This window comes from Octodon degus, unplaced genomic scaffold (genome assembly GCF_000260255.1).
Source record: "Octodon degus isolate 3935 unplaced genomic scaffold, OctDeg1.0 scaffold00125, whole genome shotgun sequence".
Taxonomy (NCBI): domain Eukaryota; kingdom Metazoa; phylum Chordata; class Mammalia; order Rodentia; family Octodontidae; genus Octodon; species Octodon degus.
In genome coordinates, this window is record NW_004524701.1 from 5,008,267 (window position 1) to 5,017,235 (window position 8,969).

At 37.4% G+C, this 8,969-nt stretch overlaps 1 pseudogene; it reads left to right on the plus strand.

The window, feature by feature from the left end:
* The first annotated feature begins 2,479 nt into the window (after positions 1-2,479).
* On the plus strand, positions 2,480-3,280 carry LOC101566881 (annotated as a pseudogene).
* The last annotated feature ends 5,689 nt before the right edge of the window (positions 3,281-8,969 follow it).

Below are 8,969 nucleotides of genomic sequence, written 5' to 3' on the forward strand. Positions count from 1 at the left end.
TTTGTAAAGACTTACCTGTTATGCACAAGGCCCTGGCTTCTACCCCAGAACTGCAAAAACAGGAAAAGAAAGAAAAAAATAATACATAGTTCCTCGTGCTTTAATTTCTTACTCTGAAAAGAAAAACCCTCACAAAATTACCTGCAGGAGTAGGGCTTATTGCCCCAATATAGCCGTACTCCCTCTCCTTCCTTCCGGCTCCATCCTGTACTAGGCGCGACGCCACAGTCTGAGTGTGCAGCCTGATCTCCACAGAAGGAACCAAGATCCCTTGGAGCAACGCTTGGAACCAAGATCTACCACAAGATCTGCCACTCACTCTAGGAAGACCCATGCAGGCCCTGAAAACAGACTGAGGGTATTTTGGGTATAGGTTATCCTCAGCTGGAAGGTTATACAACTAGCTTCAGGCCTAGGGATGCCTCACCATACATGCAGGACTACAGCCAAAGGAGCCAAAGGGTCTCCCTCTCCTTCATGTGCCAAGCAGTGGAGGGTCAAAGTGTGCAGCACACAAATCAGTGGACACTTCTGAGCTAAATACAGTGTACCCAGCTTTGCTCAATTCAGTGAGCTTCCTTGGGTTTCACTCTTTTGTGGAAAAAACAGCTTTCAAATTCTCCCACAATACGTTTTCCAAAGTAGATAGAGACCTACCCTCTCGTCCCTTACCACATTTTTAAATACTTTTTCTTGTTATAATAATGTTATGGTAAAGAGGGACTCAGATTTCCAGGGTAACAAGATTGCAGAATGGCACTGTTACCTTTTGGGAAACTGTACACTTCCTGAGTGAGCATTCAGTGTAACTCTGGAGTATGACAGGGTGAGTAATGTGTGGCTTCTGCCTGCTTCTCTGTTAGAAAGCCTACTCACTCTCTTTCTACCCCTGGTCCTCAAGTTTCTCTGCTCTGATGATTTGCGCTTCATCTTGCTTTTCTCAGACTTGATATTGGTCATGGACACTTCTTTTTGATGAGCAAGTTCCCCTCTGTGACCACTACATGTTAAACGTGCTGCTGAGTATCAGCACTGGCAGCACATGCGTGCTTATAAAGTTAGAGGCTCCTGTTCTCCTCGTGGCTCTTCCAGTTGCCTTTACATTACTGCTCCTGGGGCAGCCCATACTTAGATTATTTCTCTGCCCTGAAGAATGGGTCAGACTTCCCAGAGAACACAACAATACACCAGAAAACCAGCACAAAACCACCTTTAAAGCTGTTTCTCTAGTTGGAGATATAGCTCAGTGGCGCAGTGCCTACCTGGTAATTGCAAGGTCCTGAGTTTGATTCCCAGTACCAAAAAAAAAATCTGCTTTTATTTTCACATAGCATCCTTCAGTATCTTCTTTTGTAAGTATACTTTATTTCAAAATAATTTTATTGAAAAAAACTAAATTAACTCCTGTGCACTACTCACCAGGGAGAGGAATGGTATCGACTAATTTATAAGATGCAAATTATTGTTTATTGATATAGCAAACAAATAGCATAAGGTTTAAGTTTCCTGTATTTAATGTTTTTATTTTGTTTGGAATTTGCCATTGATATTTATTTTTACTCTTTTTGATGCTTTGAATAAAACAAGTTTATTTTGAATAAAGTTAATGATGTTCCTAGCTTATTTTCCACTTGGCATTAGACTATACTAGAAATGCATCCTTATGTACTATTAGGCTGCATTCTGTAAAATTCTCAGTAATATTTGATAGGTGAATTGTTTTGGACCCGTGGTAGCTAAATTGCAAACAGGTGTCTTTTTCAAAGCAGCTTTCCACCTTGGCACTCTCCAAAGAGAACCACAGTTATTTCCACTTCATTCTAAGAGAAAGAATTTCAAATCATTAGATTGTAATTTTTCTTTGATGTGTCAAATTCACCTGTTTTGTCACTGGGTGGAAAAAGAAACAGATACTGAATTTAGAAACTGCAGATCCTAGAGATAGTTTCAAATAGCTGTTAATGACAGTGTAAAGTAGAAAGCAGTAAAGTAAAAAAAACAAAAACAAAAACAAAAACAAAAGACATACTGAAAAAGTGCAGGAATTTGAGCACCCAAGGAGGAACATAAATAAATACATGGGAAGAAAGTCAACCCTGGAGATACAGCTCAGTAGAACAGTGCCTGCCTGGCAACTGTGAGGCTGTGAGTTCAGTTCCTGTTACCTGCTCACTCTTAGTCCATTCAAATTGCTGTCATCATAGTTATAAGTCACAGCCTTGTTTTAGTACCATGGATGTGCAGTCCTGAAGAGCAAAAAGTCAACACATCTAACTTCCCCAAAAATGACAGTTTTCAGGCAGTCTCTATAGTCAATGTGCAACCTACTATTCTGTAGCTTAAAAATCAAGCTTCCAGCTCAGCGAGTGGGAAGCTGTGTCAAAGTGTGGGAAGGGAGGCTCCGTGGTAGCCTCGGCAAATTACATCATTTTCTAATCTTTCTGCTTTGGCTGCTACCTGAGCCAAAACGTTGAGAATGCTAAACAGCAACTTTGCGGATGATCCTTTCTTCTCTGATTCTTTTCTGGCATGCCAAGAAAGTATGCAGCAGATGATGAGAAGTTTTTCTGAACCTTTTGGAAGAGACTTGCTCAGTGCCTCTGATGGTCAACAAAGAGCTCGTAATCGTACAAGATGTGATGAGAGTGCTGATTCCTCAACTCATATAGATGTCAGCCCTTTTCAGGCAATGTACAGAATGATGTTAAATACTATTACTTTGTAGTATGCAGGATCTACGAAGACACTTTCATCACCTTTCCGTGGATCCAAATAAACATTCATTTTGTTCTTCCTCAGTAATGAGGTATTCCGAAATAGCTGAGCTGCCAAAGATTCTCCAGGTCTTCACTCAAACCTGCAGGGCTCCAGGAGGAATAAAGGAAACCAAGAGAGCAATGAGAGATTCTGACAGTGGACTAGAAACAACGACTGTTGGTCACCACATCCATGATTGAGCTCATGTTATTAAAAAACAAAGAGTAACAAGACTGGAGATGAAGAGGTCAGTCGGGAGTTCGTCAATCTGAGCGCAAGTGATGCTCACGCATTTGCTGATGAGATGCAAAATGAGATTCTGAAGTATTACCCAGGGAGATGATGGCACAATCTAGTGAACACTAGAATGTAAGATGTTGGTCATGAGAATGTGGGAACCAGAGAACTTTAAAGAAGCGAGAAACATCTTCAGAGTCCAGCCATCAAAAGAAAAAGAAGAGCAAATGTTTTTGTGGACAAATTCAATGTCAAGAGATCGCCCATGAAAATCAACAAAAAATAAATAACCATGCATTTGATTTGTTATTTTGGGTTGTCATAACAGAGAAAGTAATGGTGCTGGTATTATATGCATAAAACCAATTCCCTGTTAAATCAGTACTGTACTTTGCAACTTTCTTCTGAATGTTGTATTTTCCCTACAACATTAGGAATAGGAATAGAACTTTGATTTCCAGTGTGGAAAAAAGAAAGAAAGAAATTAAAGCTGCCCATACTGGGTGTATCCTTCCTATGGGCAGGTCATGTTTTGGTTTCTTTGGTGATTCATTACTAACACTGCCACATCACTGAGGAGCTGAATTGTGGTGCCCTTTTCCTCTTATAGTGTGCAGGTGTGTTAGTTTGATTAGAGAAGAAGAACTGCTGTGAGAGATAGGGAGTAAGTGATTTGTTATAGGCATAGGACCATTCATTAATGGAGCTGGTCAATCAGTGGCTTGCTGTGTATCTGATAATAGCTACTTTCAGTCAGTGGCACTAGCAGCCAGAAAAGAAACCAACATCTGCATGAGCACAAAGACAAACGGGAGCTTGCACAGATGAACGGAAACCCTTAGGACAAGGTATAACCCATTCCAGAATACTATGATCCGTAGCTTTGTTGTTATTAGATACTTTCAGGGGAAAAAGGACACACTGCTCGGGAAATACATACAATCCCCCGCCACACACACACTGTCTTAGTTACTTTTCTTGTTGCTGAGACAAAATAGTGAGTATCCCTAAGGTAAAGGTGGAAAGGTTTATTGTAGCTCAGAGTTGTTAGAAATTTCAACCCACAACTTGCTGGTTCCAAGGCAAGGTGGCACTACAGGGTAGAACAGTCCATGGCAGCATAAGCAGAAGGCAGCAAGCAGTGAACTTTTTTTTTCTTTTTATCCAGTCCCAGCTTCAAGCCTATTGGATGGTGCTGCTCACACTCAGGGTGCATCTTCCATTTTCAGTAAACTAATTCAGCCTCAAGCAATCCAGCTATCATACCTATAATCTATTTAGCACACCCATAATCCAGTTATCACACTGATGGGAGTGCATAAAGCTTTGGGGCATCTTATATATAAATTATAAGACATACATTTTCACACATACTTAGCCAAAAATCTTCATTAATGGAAGATCTGAAGGGATGTAGTGAAATTATGGGTCCGTTCATGGCAATAAGCTGGCCAGATGAACCAGTAAACCAGGAACTGTGACTGCAGCATACCTGGTCTATTCACAGACCTACAGAGCTTCATAGTAAAGCTCTATGTCTAACTTCTTTATGTCTCACAGATTTTTTCTGTGGACAAGTTAGCTTGAAACTATACAAGAGAAGGAATTCTCCGATGCTTGGCTGAAGCTTTAACAAGGTGGTGCAGTGTGGGGCCAACACTACATAGCTCACTGTTTTCTCAGATACACATCAGAATTCTAGAAAAGTTTTGCTTTGCAGAGATTAAGAAAAACACCAAATGACAAATTTATGGCACAATGTCTTAGATAACTCTTCTCTTTCCACTTCAGTTCTCTTTCTCTTCCTCTTCTCTGCCTCCTCTCTCCCCCTTCCTCCTCCTCTTCACAGTCTGCACAAGTCAAGCTCTTGGGAAATCATTGCACATTTGACAAGTACTTGAAGCACTTGGACCTTGTTGCTCTCTTCTTTATTTCTCCCTACAAATCTGTGTCACTGCATCCACCTTGCCTCTGAGCAGTAAATCAGAAATGCTACAGAAGAACTCACTGGACCCTCACTCTTTAGGCCTCCAGGGAAGGGTAGACATCCTTGTCCCCAAAGCACTGCCTAGATGTCTCTAAAAAGGCCTTTCTCTAAATCATATAGCTGAGCATGCTCCTGTCTGTCTCTGTTTCTGTCTCTGTGTCTCTGTTTCTGCCTCTGTGTCTCTGTTTCTGTCTGTGTCTGTCTGATTATTTGTCTGTCTGTCTGTCTGTCTGTCTCTCTCTCTCTCTGTTTCTCTCTCTGTTCTTATGAATTAATCAATAATTTTTATAACATTTCCCATGTAAATTTTGTTTGAAACAGCCAGTATTATATTTTGAAACTTCAGTGATGGCTTTCAATTTAACTTCCTGTCTAAATGTAAAATAATACTTTATGTCTTTAAAAAAAGTGTTCTTCTTCACCCTAGGAAAAAAATTCTACTCATATAAGGTAAGGAGCAATATGTAATAATGGCTTATAGGCAACTTTTACTTCCCAGTAAGTATGTTGAGTCTCATGTTGATGATTTATGTTCCATTTCTGCAGAGTGATGGTAATAGTAATACTTAAAACATTAACTATCAGTCCTCTTAGGATTCAAAGCCATTGTAGGCACCCCTCTTCCTGTTCCACTTGTCCTTTTAAAGCACATTTTATAGCAGCTCTGAATTCTATATCCTCTTTTACTGGTAGAATCATCATGCAGTTGTTCAATAAAACTAACTGAAAGCTCAACTCTTGCTTTAGAATCATAAAAGCAGCCTGCTGTCTCTTCAATACTGATGATCTGATAATTAAAATGAAACCTACTGTTAAGCATATTTTATTTTGTCCCTGTGGAGAAAGCCATACTTTTTAACTCTTTAAAATTTGACATATAACTGATAAGTAGACGCAAGCTTGGGAATTGGCCACAACAGTAGGCCTGTCACCCACGTGGAGCAACACAGGAGGCCAAGTATCAAAGAGGCAAGCAGAGCCCCACAAGTGCAGAAGCCAAAAATGTTGGCTGTATTTTGTGATGTATTTTAATGTACAATTGTAGGATAGCTCATCACAATAGAAGAGACTATTTGGACAATATAGAAAAGAAAAATAAATATAAAATCATCTACCTCATCTGAACTCCAGGTAGAGATTCCACTAACACTCAGGTAACAACTTAGCAATCAATGCCTTTGGATGACAAAACGAAAGAATCATAGAGATAAGTACACAGGGAAATCTAGGAGCTTTTTTCCCTTTGAGAGTATTTTGCAGTATTATTTATCAATGTTTGATTCACACTTTTTATTTTCTGAAGAAAAGTTCTTCAATTGTAGAATATCTTCAGGAAATTTTAAAATAATTTAGTTACTTTATCATGGCATGCTCTAAAATGAATTTATTTATTTGTCTCCTTGTAGTATTACAAAAACACTCTTATGCAATGGGTAATACTACTTTATCTATGGACAAGTGTAAACAAGTGATTTACTTCTCCTAATTATATAATTACAAAGTTGATTAACAAAACTTAATTTTTAAATTGCGTTTAAGAATTAATTTGGGTCCAAAGTTAATACCACAATTACAGATGGCATTTTGGGATAAAGCAACAGAGGCTTTGGGCTGGATATCATTGGCTGCCCATCTCTATTACAGATTTCTACCTCAGGCAGGGACTTGAAAGTATCACCTCATGAAACACAAAGTTCAAAAATAAATAAGATTAACATGTTTGTAGAACTTAGAATAAGATCTGAAGCTTGCACACATCATAAATACAGCTCGTTGGCTTTTATCCACACACATATAAATATTTAAATGTGAATATAACTAAAGCATTTTTAAAAAATACAGAAAAACAATATCATAAATTTAGCATAGGAAAATATTTCTTAAATGTACAATGGTGCTCATAAAGAAAAAACTTCATTATGTGATAATCTGTATATAAAGTGACCAGATATGGAAGTAAAATAAGATACAGTTGTGAAAAGAAAGCATCATAATATAAAAGAGGATGTTCATGTTAGTAAGCACCCCCAAAGACAGCCTCAATTATGGTGAAAATATGATCAATCTTATCTCAGTAGCTTTGAATCAGGCAAATGCAAAGAAAAATGAGATATCACATACAGATCATAAAGCTAAAAGCCTACTAATACTAAGTGAAGGAGTGGACATCAGGTAACTCTTAGCATTACTTATGAATAGTTAAATCAACAAAACTGTGCAATGCTTCACACAACACAGTGATTTCTCCACTAGGTTTACTCTAGAGAGCATTCAAGCATGTTCTCCAGAAGAGAAATATACAAATCTTGATCACAGATTTGTTTGTAATTAGGAATACTTGGAAACATTTTATAGATTCATTAATAAAACAAGGAATAAAGTGAGGTATATTAAGCCGATGTACTATGCTAGTTAAAATTAATGAGCTGTAGCAATAGATAAAAATGCTCTCTCTTAAGCATGCACACATATGTAGTACAAACGTGTGAAATGATGCCAGTTAGTGAGTTTGTGAAAATGGTTATCTCTAATGAAGGAGACAAAAAGTGTATTACATGGGGGTCTTCAGGTGGCCTTTATCAGTGTAGTTATGAATTTTACTTAAAATTTCTATAAGACAGTTTTTTGTATGTGTATGTTTGTGTGTGTGTGTGTGTGTGTGTGTGTGTGTGTATGTGCACGCATGAATACATGGTTTAATTTTACTGACAAAAGAAGCAAGGGTACACCAACATTGTCTTTTCCAATATTTCTCTGCAAATGATTTGACCAGTTTGGATGGATTGCATTCTAAATAAATGAAAATCCCCATCCTGTTAATGTAATAGTGAGCCTATTTTTTCTTTACAAAATAGTTACAATACTATCAACATCTCCCTGTTCTATAAAAAAAAATCAGATGACTATAAATATTAGTTTTAGGTCCCTATTAAGTTTCTTATATTTTAATATCAACTCCTTTCAGAATTTGAAAGTTTGTAATTTTTATCTATTTTAAAGAGAAAAAAAATCAATAAAAGAGATCAAAATGGGCTAGTAGGGGTGCAACAAATAATACATTATGTGTAGTTATCTTAGTAGTATTTCCTCAAAATACAAGATATAAACATGAAATATTGTCCATGAAACTTTCTTTTCAATGAACTAAGAGAAACTAGGTGTATATCTGTCATAAATATGTTCATGTATGTATGTTTCCTTTCATTTTCCCTTTTATCCCATCAGTGTTTTTATTTTTGTGAACAATTTTTTTTCCTTTTACCAATAGTTATTGTACAACTTGGATCTTATTTATTCATTCAGTTTGTCATACTAGTGAGACAAAACAATACTTATACATGAGGGTTTGCTTTATTTCACTTATGAGTATGGTCTCAAGTTGCATCCACTTATCTGTAAAATTCTCAAGTTTATCGATCTTTATGGCTGAGTAGTACCACATCTTTTATTCATTCCTTGGTCAATCGGTATTTGGGTTGCTACTAAGATTAGTTATTACACATTGTGCTGCTATAAACATGTGGTGTGATGCTGTGGTGTGTTGTCTAATTCTTCTGAAAAAAATACCAAGAAGGCAAATAGCTGGGTAAAATGGGACCCGAAATAGTCATTTTTTAAGGAAACTCCACAATGATTTCCACAGTGGTTGCAACAGTATATACTACCATGAAGAATGGAGAAAAATTCATTTTTCCTTATAGTCCCACTGGCATTTGTTATTGGCTGATTTCTTGATGATAGCCACTCTTTCTGGAATGAGATGGAATTTGCATCTCTCAAATGACCAATGATGTTGAATATATTTTCATATATTTATTTGGCCATTTGTGTTTCTGAGAAGTGTGTATTTATCTCTGTTGCTCACTTTTGTATTGGATCTTTGGATTTCGTGGGCCTGATTTTCTTCTTTTATTTAAAAAAGTTTTGGGGCCGGGGAGATGGCTCAGTGGAATAAGTGCTTTCCTGGCAAGTGCAAGGGCCTGAGTTC